Source organism: Hyperolius riggenbachi, chromosome 4 (genome assembly GCF_040937935.1).
Source record: "Hyperolius riggenbachi isolate aHypRig1 chromosome 4, aHypRig1.pri, whole genome shotgun sequence".
Lineage (NCBI taxonomy): Eukaryota > Metazoa > Chordata > Amphibia > Anura > Hyperoliidae > Hyperolius > Hyperolius riggenbachi.
In genome coordinates this window covers 314534350-314547046 of record NC_090649.1, presented here as the reverse complement: position 1 = coordinate 314547046, position 12697 = coordinate 314534350, and positions in this window count along the sequence as shown.

Sequence of the window (12697 nt, the reverse complement as noted above, 5' to 3'; positions counted from 1 at the left end):
CAAGTTTATGATGCTGCTAGCTCTCCTCTGACCTTTCTCCTCACCTCCAAGGCTTGTCTTCAGACTCTTCACCTCTCCCCCCTCCCATCTGAAGCTCGTCTCCCTCTCGTTTCCCTTCCAGCTAGCTGTTTACTTTCCTGGCTGTGGCTGCCCCTCTCTCTCCTAGCAGCATTCTATTCTACAATGTGCTGCTTCTCCTGAAGACTCATCTTCTCCTGCAGGAGGTCTGTTTTCACTTGATTGCACAAGTGAAACTCGATCACTGCACACAGGAACAGCCACATGGCTGTCCTTCAGCATGATGTGCAGTGCAAGGGATTTGACGCTACTAATCCCCGAACTTGTAACAGTCTGTGTAGCCGTCCGCCCGCTCCACACAGACACAACACAGCAGGGTGCAGGACGATGCGGCTGCAGATGGGGGCATAATGATTATGTTGAGCGTGTGTCTGACTGTGGAGGGAACAGACTGGAGAGACCTGTGCAGCCATGTTAGGGATGCTAAAGATGGCTCTCCGGCCACCCGCCCCTTGCGAGGCTCCGCCCTAGGAACGTGCCTTTTCGGCCTTTCCAGAAATCCGGCCCTGAGTAGGCAGAAAAATATCTCTGCAACATAGCACTGGCGGTGGCAGATCTCTTAGATATTTGGAGACCTCATTTCAGTGCCCAAAAAAATAGCAACTTTTTCCTGATATACACCGCTAGCAGCAGCCACCAACAAGGCAAAGACAGAATAGATAGAATGGTAACTGATTTTTATGTGTTCTATACTAGAGATGGCTCAAACCTCGGATTTCAGATTCGCAAACCTTGAACGCGAACTTCTGCAAAGTTCGGGTTCACGCGAACTTCGCGAACCGCAATAGACTTCAATGGGGAGGAAAACTTTGAAAATTACAAACATTTATGCTGACCACAAAAGTGATGGAAACAATGTTTCAAGGGGTCAAACACCAGGAGGGGGGCATGGCGGAGTGGGATACACGCCAAAAGTCCTGGGGAAAAATCTGGATTTTACGCACAGCAGTGTTTTAAGGGCAGAAATCACATTGCATGCTAATTTGGAGGCCTAAAGTGCTTTAAAACATCATGCATGTGTGTACATCAATCAGGTAGTGTAATTAGTGTACTGCTTCACACTGACAGACCAAACTCACTGTGTAATGCACTGCAAACAGCTCTTTGTGTAGTGATGGCCGTGCAGGACTGGTGGGCACCATGGCGAGATTGCTCTTCCTCAGTGATGTCAGGTAATGTCTGACTGCCTTATAAACTTTCGATGGTTCTTTCTCTACCATTGTTAAAGCCTACATCTATTTTTTTAAATTACTTTTTCTGCTGGCTGTTCAGTACCTTTAACAAGAATCTGTTATGGAGGGCAAGTCTGCCATTCATTCAACTGTGTGACTGATAAACTTTCCATATTACTTTCTCAGTACCATGGTGACCACGGGTAATGGCCGGGGAATCAGGGTCCAATTCCGGTCCGGAGTGGGAGCCTGAGAAACGGCTACCACCACACATCTAAGGAAGGACCCAAATGTGCCGTATAAGTAATGTACCTGCCCTGACCGTGCTTTGCAGACCAGGCATCCATGGTCAGATGCACCGGCGTACCTACCGGGGATGCGACCCCCTCAGCCGCAGGGGGGCCCGGGGCTGCTCTGGGGCCCGCTCACTGTGCGTGGGGGGAGGGCTGCTCTGGACCCCCCAGCAAGGTGCTCAACTGGCCGCAGCGTCTAATAGACGCTGCACCAGTTCATTCCCCACAGCCCCGCTCCAGCAGCCTGCATAGTCTACGGCAGGCAGAGCAGGGCTACGGCAAGATGGCCGCCGAAGAAGCCCTGCTCTGGAGACTATTTGTGTCTCTAGTACAGGGCTTCGGCAGCCATCTTGCCGTAGCCCTGCACTCTGCCTGTCAGCGCGGGAGATGTGCTGCAGGAGGACTCGGGGAGCTGCGAGCCAGATGCCGGGAGAGGAGAAGACTTCTGTCAGGTAAGTGAATTGTTTTTTTTTCACAGGTGCATTTTTTTTTCTAGTGTCTGCTGCCCACATTGCGATTTTCAGGTGTCTGCTGCCCACATTGCGATTTTCTGGTGTCTGCTGCCCACATTGCGATTTTCTGGTGTCTGCTGCCCACATTGCGATTTTCAGGTGGCTGCTGCCCACATTGTGATTTTCAGGTGTCTGCTGCCCACATTGCGATTTTCTGGTGCCTGCTGCCCACATTACGATTTTCAGGTGTCTGCTGCCCACATTGCGATTTTCAGGTGCCTGCTGCCCACATTGTGACTTTCTGGTGTCTGCTGCCCACATTACGATTTTCTGGTGTCTGCTGCCCACATTGTGATTTTCAGGTGCCTGCTGCCCACATTGTGATTTTCTGGTGTCTGCTGCCCACATTGTAATTTTCAGGTGTCTGCTGCCCACATTGCGATTTTCTGGTGTCTGCTGCCCACATTGCGATTTTCTGGTGTCTGCTGCCCACATTGCGATTTTCAGGTGTCTGCTGCCCACATTACGATTTTCAGGTGTCTGCTGCCCACATTGCGATTTTCTGGTGCCTGCTGCCCACATTACGATTTTCAGGTGTCTGCTGCCCACATTGCGATTTTCAGGTGTCCGCTGCCCACATTGCGATCTTCTGGTGTCTGCTGCCCACATTGCGATTTTCAGGTGTCTGCTGCCCACATTGCGATTTTCAGGTGTCTGCTGCCCACATTGCGATTTTCAGGTGTCTGCTGCCCACATTGCGATTTTCTGGTGCCTGCTGCCCACATTACGATTTTCAGGTGTCTGCTGCCCACATTACGATTTTCTGGTCACTGCTGCCCACATTACGATTTTCAGGTGTCTGCTGCCCACATTGCGATTTTCAGGTGTCTGCTGCCCACATTGCGATTTTCAGGTGTCTGCTGCCCACATTGCGATTTTCAGGTGTCTGCTGCCCACATTGCGATTTTCAGGTGTCTGCTGCCCACATTGCGATTTTCAGGTGTCTGCTGCCCACATTGCGATTTTCAGGTGTCTGCTGCCCACATTACGATTTTCTGGTGTATGCTGCCCACATTCGAATTTTCTGGTGACTGCTGCCCACATTGCGATTTTCTGGTGACTGCTGCCCACATTACGATTTTCTGGTAACTGCTGCCCACATTGCGATTTTCTGGTAACTGCTGCCCACATTACGATTTTCTGGTGTATGCTGCCCACATTAGGATTTTCTGGTGACTGCTGCCCACATTGCGATTTTCTGGTGACTGCTGCCCACATTGCGATTTTCTGGTGACTGCTGCCCACATTGCGATTTTCTGGTGACTGCTGCCCACATAAGGATTTTCTGGTGACTGCTGCCCACATAAGGATTTTCTGGTGACTGCTGCCCACATTAGGATTTTCTGGTGTGTGCTGCCCACATTATGATATTCTGGTGACTGACTGCTGCCCACATTAGGATTTTCTGGTGACTGCTGCCCACATTACGATATTCTGGTGACTGCTGCCCACATTAGGATTTTCTGGTGACTGATGCCCACATTGCGATTTTCTGGTGACTGCTGCCCACATGGCAATTTTCTGGTGACTGCTGCCCACATTGCGATTTTCTGGTGAACTCTGCCCACATTACGATTTTCTGGCCCACATTACGATTTTCTGGTGAACACTGCCCACGTTACGATTGTCTGGTGAATGCTGTCCATGTTACAATTTTCTGGTGAACGCTGCCCACATTGCGATTTTCAGGTGTCTGCTGCCCACATTGCGATTTTCTGGTGCCTGCTGCCCACATTGCGATTTTCTGGTGCCTGCTGCCCACATTACGATTTTCAGGTGTCTGCTGCCCACATTACGATTTTCTGGTCACTGCTGCCCACATTACGATTTTCAGGTGTCTGCTGCCCACATTGCGATTTTCAGGTGTCTGCTGCCCACATTGCGATTTTCAGGTGTCTGCTGCCCACATTGCGATTTTCAGGTGTCTGCTGCCCACATTGTGATTTTCAGGTGTCTGCTGCCCACATTACGATTTTCTGGTGTATGCTGCCCACATTAGAATTTTCTGGTGACTGCTGCCCACATTGCGATTTTCTGGTGACTGCTGCCCACATTACGATTTTCTGGTAACTGCTGCCCACATTACGATTTTCTGGTAACTGCTGCCCACATTGCGATTTTCTGGTAACTGCTGCCCACATTACGATTTTCTGGTGTATGCTGCCCACATTAGGATTTTCTGGTGACTGCTGCCCACATTGCGATTTTCTGGTGACTGCTGCCCACATTGCGATTTTCTGGTGACTGCTGCCCACATTGCGATTTTCTGGTGACTGCTGCCCACATAAGGATTTTCTGGTGACTGCTGCCCACATAAGGATTTTCTGGTGACTGCTGCCCACATTAGGATTTTCTGGTGTGTGCTGCCCACATTATGATATTCTAGAGACTGACTGCTGCCCACATTAGGATTTTCTGGTGACTGCTGCCCACATTACGATATTCTGGTGACTTCTGCCCACATTAGGATTTTCTGGTGACTGATGCCCACATTGCGATTTTCTGGTGACTGCTGGCCACATGGCGATTTTCTGGTGACTGCTGCCCACATTGCGATTTTCTGGTGAACTCTGCCCACATTACGATTTTCTGGCCCACATTACGATTTTCTGGTGAACACTGCCCACGTTACGATTGTCTGGTGAATGCTGTCCATGTTACAATTTTCTGGTGAACGCTGCCCACATTACGATTTTCTGGTGAACGCTGCCCACATTACGATTGTCTGGTGAATGCTGTCCACGTTACAATTTTCTGGTGACTGCTGCTCACGTTACGATTTTCTGGTGTCTGCTGCCCACATTGCGATTTTCAGGTGTCTGCTGCCCACATTGCGATTTTCAGGTGTCTGCTGCCCACATTGCGATTTTCAGGTGTCTGCTGCCCGCATTGCGATTTTCAGGTGTCTGCTGCCCACATTACGATTTTCTGGTGTATGCTGCCCACATTAGAATTTTCTGGTGACTGCTGCCCACATTGCGATTTTCTGGTGACTGCTGCCCACATTACGATTTTCTGGTAACTGCTGCCCACATTGCGATTTTCTGGTAACTGCTGCCCACATTACGATTTTCTGGTGTATGCTGCCCACATTAGGATTTTCTGGTTACTGCTGCCCACATTGCGATTTTCAGGTGTCTGCTGCCCACATTGCGATTTTCAGGTGTCTGCTGCCCACATTGCGATTTTCAGGTGTCTGCTGCCCACATTGCGATTTTCTGGTGCCTGCTGCCCACATTACGATTTTCAGGTGTCTGCTGCCCACATTACGATTTTCTGGTCACTGCTGCCCACATTACGATTTTCAGGTGTCTGCTGCCCACATTGCGATTTTCAGGTGTCTGCTGCCCACATTGCGATTTTCAGGTGTCTGCTGCCCACATTGCGATTTTCAGGTGTCTGCTGCCCACATTGCGATTTTCAGGTGTCTGCTGCCCACATTGCGATTTTCAGGTGTCTGCTGCCCACATTACGATTTTCTGGTGTATGCTGCCCACATTCGAATTTTCTGGTGACTGCTGCCCACATTGCGATTTTCTGGTGACTGCTGCCCACATTACGATTTTCTGGTAACTGCTGCCCACATTGCGATTTTCTGGTAACTGCTGCCCACATTACGATTTTCTGGTGTATGCTGCCCACATTAGGATTTTCTGGTGACTGCTGCCCACATTGCGATTTTCTGGTGACTGCTGCCCACATTGCGATTTTCTGGTGACTGCTGCCCACATTGCGATTTTCTGGTGACTGCTGCCCACATAAGGATTTTCTGGTGACTGCTGCCCACATAAGGATTTTCTGGTGACTGCTGCCCACATTAGGATTTTCTGGTGTGTGCTGCCCACATTATGATATTCTGGTGACTGACTGCTGCCCACATTAGGATTTTCTGGTGACTGCTGCCCACATTACGATATTCTGGTGACTGCTGCCCACATTAGGATTTTCTGGTGACTGATGCCCACATTGCGATTTTCTGGTGACTGCTGCCCACATGGCAATTTTCTGGTGACTGCTGCCCACATTGCGATTTTCTGGTGAACTCTGCCCACATTACGATTTTCTGGCCCACATTACGATTTTCTGGTGAACACTGCCCACGTTACGATTGTCTGGTGAATGCTGTCCATGTTACAATTTTCTGGTGTCTGCTGCCCACATTGCGATTTTCTGGTGCCTGCTGCCCACATTACGATTTTCAGGTGTCTGCTGCCCACATTACGATTTTCTGGTCACTGCTGCCCACATTACGATTTTCAGGTGTCTGCTGCCCACATTGCGATTTTCAGGTGTCTGCTGCCCACATTGCGATTTTCAGGTGTCTGCTGCCCACATTGCGATTTTCAGGTGTCTGCTGCCCACATTGTGATTTTCAGGTGTCTGCTGCCCACATTACGATTTTCTGGTGTATGCTGCCCACATTAGAATTTTCTGGTGACTGCTGCCCACATTGCGATTTTCTGGTGACTGCTGCCCACATTACGATTTTCTGGTAACTGCTGCCCACATTACGATTTTCTGGTAACTGCTGCCCACATTGCGATTTTCTGGTAACTGCTGCCCACATTACGATTTTCTGGTGTATGCTGCCCACATTAGGATTTTCTGGTGACTGCTGCCCACATTGCGATTTTCTGGTGACTGCTGCCCACATTGCGATTTTCTGGTGACTGCTGCCCACATTGCGATTTTCTGGTGACTGCTGCCCACATTGCGATTTTCTGGTGACTGCTGCCCACATAAGGATTTTCTGGTGACTGCTGCCCACATAAGGATTTTCTGGTGACTGCTGCCCACATTAGGATTTTCTGGTGTGTGCTGCCCACATTATGATATTCTGGTGACTGACTGCTGCCCACATTAGGATTTTCTGGTGACTGCTGCCCACATTACGATATTCTGGTGACTGCTGCCCACATTGCGATTTTCTGGTGACTGCTGCCCACATAAGGATTTTCTGGTGACTGCTGCCCACATAAGGATTTTCTGGTGACTGCTGCCCACATTAGGATTTTCTGGTGTGTGCTGCCCACATTATGATATTCTAGAGACTGACTGCTGCCCACATTAGGATTTTCTGGTGACTGCTGCCCACATTACGATATTCTGGTGACTTCTGCCCACATTAGGATTTTCTGGTGACTGATGCCCACATTGCGATTTTCTGGTGACTGCTGGCCACATGGCGATTTTCTGGTGACTGCTGCCCACATTGCGATTTTCTGGTGAACTCTGCCCACATTACGATTTTCTGGCCCACATTACGATTTTCTGGTGAACACTGCCCACGTTACGATTGTCTGGTGAATGCTGTCCATGTTACAATTTTCTGGTGAACGCTGCCCACATTACGATTTTCTGGTGAACGCTGCCCACATTACGATTGTCTGGTGAATGCTGTCCACGTTACAATTTTCTGGTGACTGCTGCTCACGTTACGATTTTCTGGTGTCTGCTGCCCACATTGCGATTTTCAGGTGTCTGCTGCCCACATTGCGATTTTCAGGTGTCTGCTGCCCACATTGCGATTTTCAGGTGTCTGCTGCCCGCATTGCGATTTTCAGGTGTCTGCTGCCCACATTACGATTTTCTGGTGTATGCTGCCCACATTAGAATTTTCTGGTGACTGCTGCCCACATTGCGATTTTCTGGTGACTGCTGCCCACATTACGATTTTCTGGTAACTGCTGCCCACATTGCGATTTTCTGGTAACTGCTGCCCACATTACGATTTTCTGGTGTATGCTGCCCACATTAGGATTTTCTGGTTACTGCTGCCCACATTGCGATTTTCAGGTGTCTGCTGCCCACATTGCGATTTTCAGGTGTCTGCTGCCCACATTGCGATTTTCAGGTGTCTGCTGCCCACATTGCGATTTTCTGGTGCCTGCTGCCCACATTACGATTTTCAGGTGTCTGCTGCCCACATTACGATTTTCTGGTCACTGCTGCCCACATTACGATTTTCAGGTGTCTGCTGCCCACATTGCGATTTTCAGGTGTCTGCTGCCCACATTGCGATTTTCAGGTGTCTGCTGCCCACATTGCGATTTTCAGGTGTCTGCTGCCCACATTGCGATTTTCAGGTGTCTGCTGCCCACATTGCGATTTTCAGGTGTCTGCTGCCCACATTACGATTTTCTGGTGTATGCTGCCCACATTCGAATTTTCTGGTGACTGCTGCCCACATTGCGATTTTCTGGTGACTGCTGCCCACATTACGATTTTCTGGTAACTGCTGCCCACATTGCGATTTTCTGGTAACTGCTGCCCACATTACGATTTTCTGGTGTATGCTGCCCACATTAGGATTTTCTGGTGACTGCTGCCCACATTGCGATTTTCTGGTGACTGCTGCCCACATTGCGATTTTCTGGTGACTGCTGCCCACATTGCGATTTTCTGGTGACTGCTGCCCACATAAGGATTTTCTGGTGACTGCTGCCCACATAAGGATTTTCTGGTGACTGCTGCCCACATTAGGATTTTCTGGTGTGTGCTGCCCACATTATGATATTCTGGTGACTGACTGCTGCCCACATTAGGATTTTCTGGTGACTGCTGCCCACATTACGATATTCTGGTGACTGCTGCCCACATTAGGATTTTCTGGTGACTGATGCCCACATTGCGATTTTCTGGTGACTGCTGCCCACATGGCAATTTTCTGGTGACTGCTGCCCACATTGCGATTTTCTGGTGAACTCTGCCCACATTACGATTTTCTGGCCCACATTACGATTTTCTGGTGAACACTGCCCACGTTACGATTGTCTGGTGAATGCTGTCCATGTTACAATTTTCTGGTGTCTGCTGCCCACATTGCGATTTTCTGGTGCCTGCTGCCCACATTACGATTTTCAGGTGTCTGCTGCCCACATTACGATTTTCTGGTCACTGCTGCCCACATTACGATTTTCAGGTGTCTGCTGCCCACATTGCGATTTTCAGGTGTCTGCTGCCCACATTGCGATTTTCAGGTGTCTGCTGCCCACATTGCGATTTTCAGGTGTCTGCTGCCCACATTGTGATTTTCAGGTGTCTGCTGCCCACATTACGATTTTCTGGTGTATGCTGCCCACATTAGAATTTTCTGGTGACTGCTGCCCACATTGCGATTTTCTGGTGACTGCTGCCCACATTACGATTTTCTGGTAACTGCTGCCCACATTACGATTTTCTGGTAACTGCTGCCCACATTGCGATTTTCTGGTAACTGCTGCCCACATTACGATTTTCTGGTGTATGCTGCCCACATTAGGATTTTCTGGTGACTGCTGCCCACATTGCGATTTTCTGGTGACTGCTGCCCACATTGCGATTTTCTGGTGACTGCTGCCCACATTGCGATTTTCTGGTGACTGCTGCCCACATTGCGATTTTCTGGTGACTGCTGCCCACATAAGGATTTTCTGGTGACTGCTGCCCACATAAGGATTTTCTGGTGACTGCTGCCCACATTAGGATTTTCTGGTGTGTGCTGCCCACATTATGATATTCTGGTGACTGACTGCTGCCCACATTAGGATTTTCTGGTGACTGCTGCCCACATTACGATATTCTGGTGACTTCTGCCCACATTAGGATTTTCTGGTGACTGATGCCCACATTGCGATTTTCTGGTGACTGCTGGCCACATGGCGATTTTCTGGTGACTGCTGCCCACATTGCGATTTTCTGGTGAACTCTGCCCACATTACGATTTTCTGGCCCACATTACGATTTTCTGGTGAACACTGCCCACGTTACGATTGTCTGGTGAATGCTGTCCATGTTACAATTTTCTGGTGAACGCTGCCCACATTACGATTTTCTGGTGAACGCTGCCCACATTACGATTGTCTGGTGAATGCTGTCCACGTTACAATTTTCTGGTGACTGCTGCTCACGTTACGATTTTCTGGTGTCTGCTGCCCACATTGCGATTTTCAGGTGTCTGCTGCCCACATTGCGATTTTCAGGTGTCTGCTGCCCACATTGCGATTTTCAGGTGTCTGCTGCCCGCATTGCGATTTTCAGGTGTCTGCTGCCCACATTACGATTTTCTGGTGTATGCTGCCCACATTAGAATTTTCTGGTGACTGCTGCCCACATTGCGATTTTCTGGTGACTGCTGCCCACATTACGATTTTCTGGTAACTGCTGCCCACATTGCGATTTTCTGGTAACTGCTGCCCACATTACGATTTTCTGGTGTATGCTGCCCACATTAGGATTTTCTGGTTACTGCTGCCCACATTGCGATTTTCTGGTGACTGCTGCCCACATTGCGATTTTCTGGTGACTGCTGCCCACATTGCGATTTTCTGGTGACTGCTGCCCACATAAGGATTTTCTGGGGACTGCTGCCCACATTAGGATTTTCTGGTGTGTGCTGCCCACATTATGATATTCTGGTGACTGACTGCTGCCCACATTAGGGTTTTCTGGTGACTGCTGCCCACATTACGATATTCTGGTGACTGCTGCCCACATTAGGATTTTCTGGTGACTGATGCCCACATTGCGATTTTCTGGTGACTGCTGCCCACATGGCGATTTTCTGGTGACTGCTGCCCACATTGCGATTTTCTGGTGAACTCTGCCCACATTACGATTTTCTGGTCCACATTACGATTTTCTGGTGAACACTGCCCACGTTACGATTGTCTGGTGAATGCTGTCCATGTTACAATTTTCTGGTGAACGCTGCCCACATTACGATTTTCTGGTGAACGCTGCCCACATTACGATTGTCTGGTGAATGCTGTCCACGTTACAATTTTCTGGTGACTGCTGCTCACGTTACGATTTTCTGGTGACTGGTGCCCACATTACGATTTTCTGGTGAACTCTGCCCACATTACGATTTTCTGGTGAACTCTGCCCACATTATGATTTTCTAAAGGCCCACATTACAATTTTCTGATGAACTCTGCCCACATTACGATTTTCTGGCCCACATTACGATTGTCTGGTAAAATGCTGCCCACTTTACAATTAATTTACAGTGAAACGCTGCCCCATTACGATTATTTGGCACCTATGGGGGGGGCCCCATCCAAATATTCGCAGGGGGGCCCAGTGATTTCTAGTTACGCCCCTGGTCAGATGGACCCTTGACCCAACGCTGTGTGCACCACTTGCCTTTCAACATCACGGTACAGTTTGGATATCGTCTTTTTAGAAAAATAATTGTGGCCTGGTATCTTCTACTGCGTTCCGCCAAGCCAGCTGTCAGATGACGGGCAAGGGTACTGGCAGACATTGGCTTCTTCCGCTCAAAGATTTCCTTAACGGACACTTGGCTGTTGCTGTGGGCAAAGGAGCAGGAACAGCTACCACCACACATCCAAGGAAGGCAGCAGGCATACTGTGGGAAAAGGAGCAGGAATGGCTACCACCACACATCCAAGGAAGGCAGCAGGCATGGCACACAAGTCCCGACTCAGGGAGGTAGTGACGAAAAATAACAATACAGGAGGACTCTTTCAAGGCCCGGCTGTATATGAGACGAATAAATGTTAAATCCTTTAAAGACAATCTGTTATGGAGGGCAAGTCTGCCATCCAGTCAAGTGAAAGCTATGCATTGACTGGTATTACAATACAATGTGCAGCTGTCACACAGGTGCAGTGAACAGGTATGCAGTGACTGGTATTACAAATGTGCCGCTGTCACACACACAGGTACGCAGTGACTAGTATTACAAATGTGCAGCTGTCACACACACAGGTACTGTGAACAGGTATGCAGTGACTGGTATATAATATAACACTTCGTGTGGTCATGTAGATGCACTGAACAGGTATGCAGTGACTGGTATCAATACAATGTGCAGCTGTCACACACACAGGCACCATGAACAGGTGCAGTGACTGGTATATCAGACTGCGTGCTTCTGTCACGCAGGTTCAGTAAACATGAACAGGTATGCAGTGATTGGTATTACAAATGTTCAGCTATCACACACACAGGTACCGTGAACAGGTGCAGTGACTGGTATATAACACTGCGTGCTTTTGTCACGCAGGTGCAGTAAACATGAACAGGTATGCAGTGATTGGTATTACAAATGTGCAGCTGCCTGTCACATACCTGCAGTGAATAGGTAGGCACTGAATGTGCTGGGCCTAGCAGTGCCACAGTAGGAATTAACAAGGGGCCAAGGGCCATCTGCAAGTGTCAGTGGGACACACAAAAAAACAAACAAAAATAGATCACAACATTAGCTCTCAAAAGAGCTGTTGAGGGGTGCTTTTTAGCAATAAGTATCAGCAAGGAGCAAGCTAACAAGCCTAACAAGAGCCTAACTAAGCTTTCCCTATGTCTACAGCAGGTTCCTCTCCCTTCTCTAATTACTGCAGCCACATGAGTGAGGGAAATGACCGACACTGCCTGCATTTTATAAGGGGGGGGGGGGGGCTCCAGGAGGGAGTGTAGCCTGATTGGCTACCATGTGTCTGCTGACTGTGATGTAGAGGGCCAAAGTTGAGCCTAATGATGTAGTATAGGGGGCGGGTTGAACTCGCATATAGTTTGCGGTTCACCGCGAACGCGAACCAGCAATGTTCGCATGTTCGCATGTGAACCGTTCGGGCCATCTCTATTCTATACATTTGCCTTTGATTGGATCCAATGGAATACTGGTAGATGAAACTTG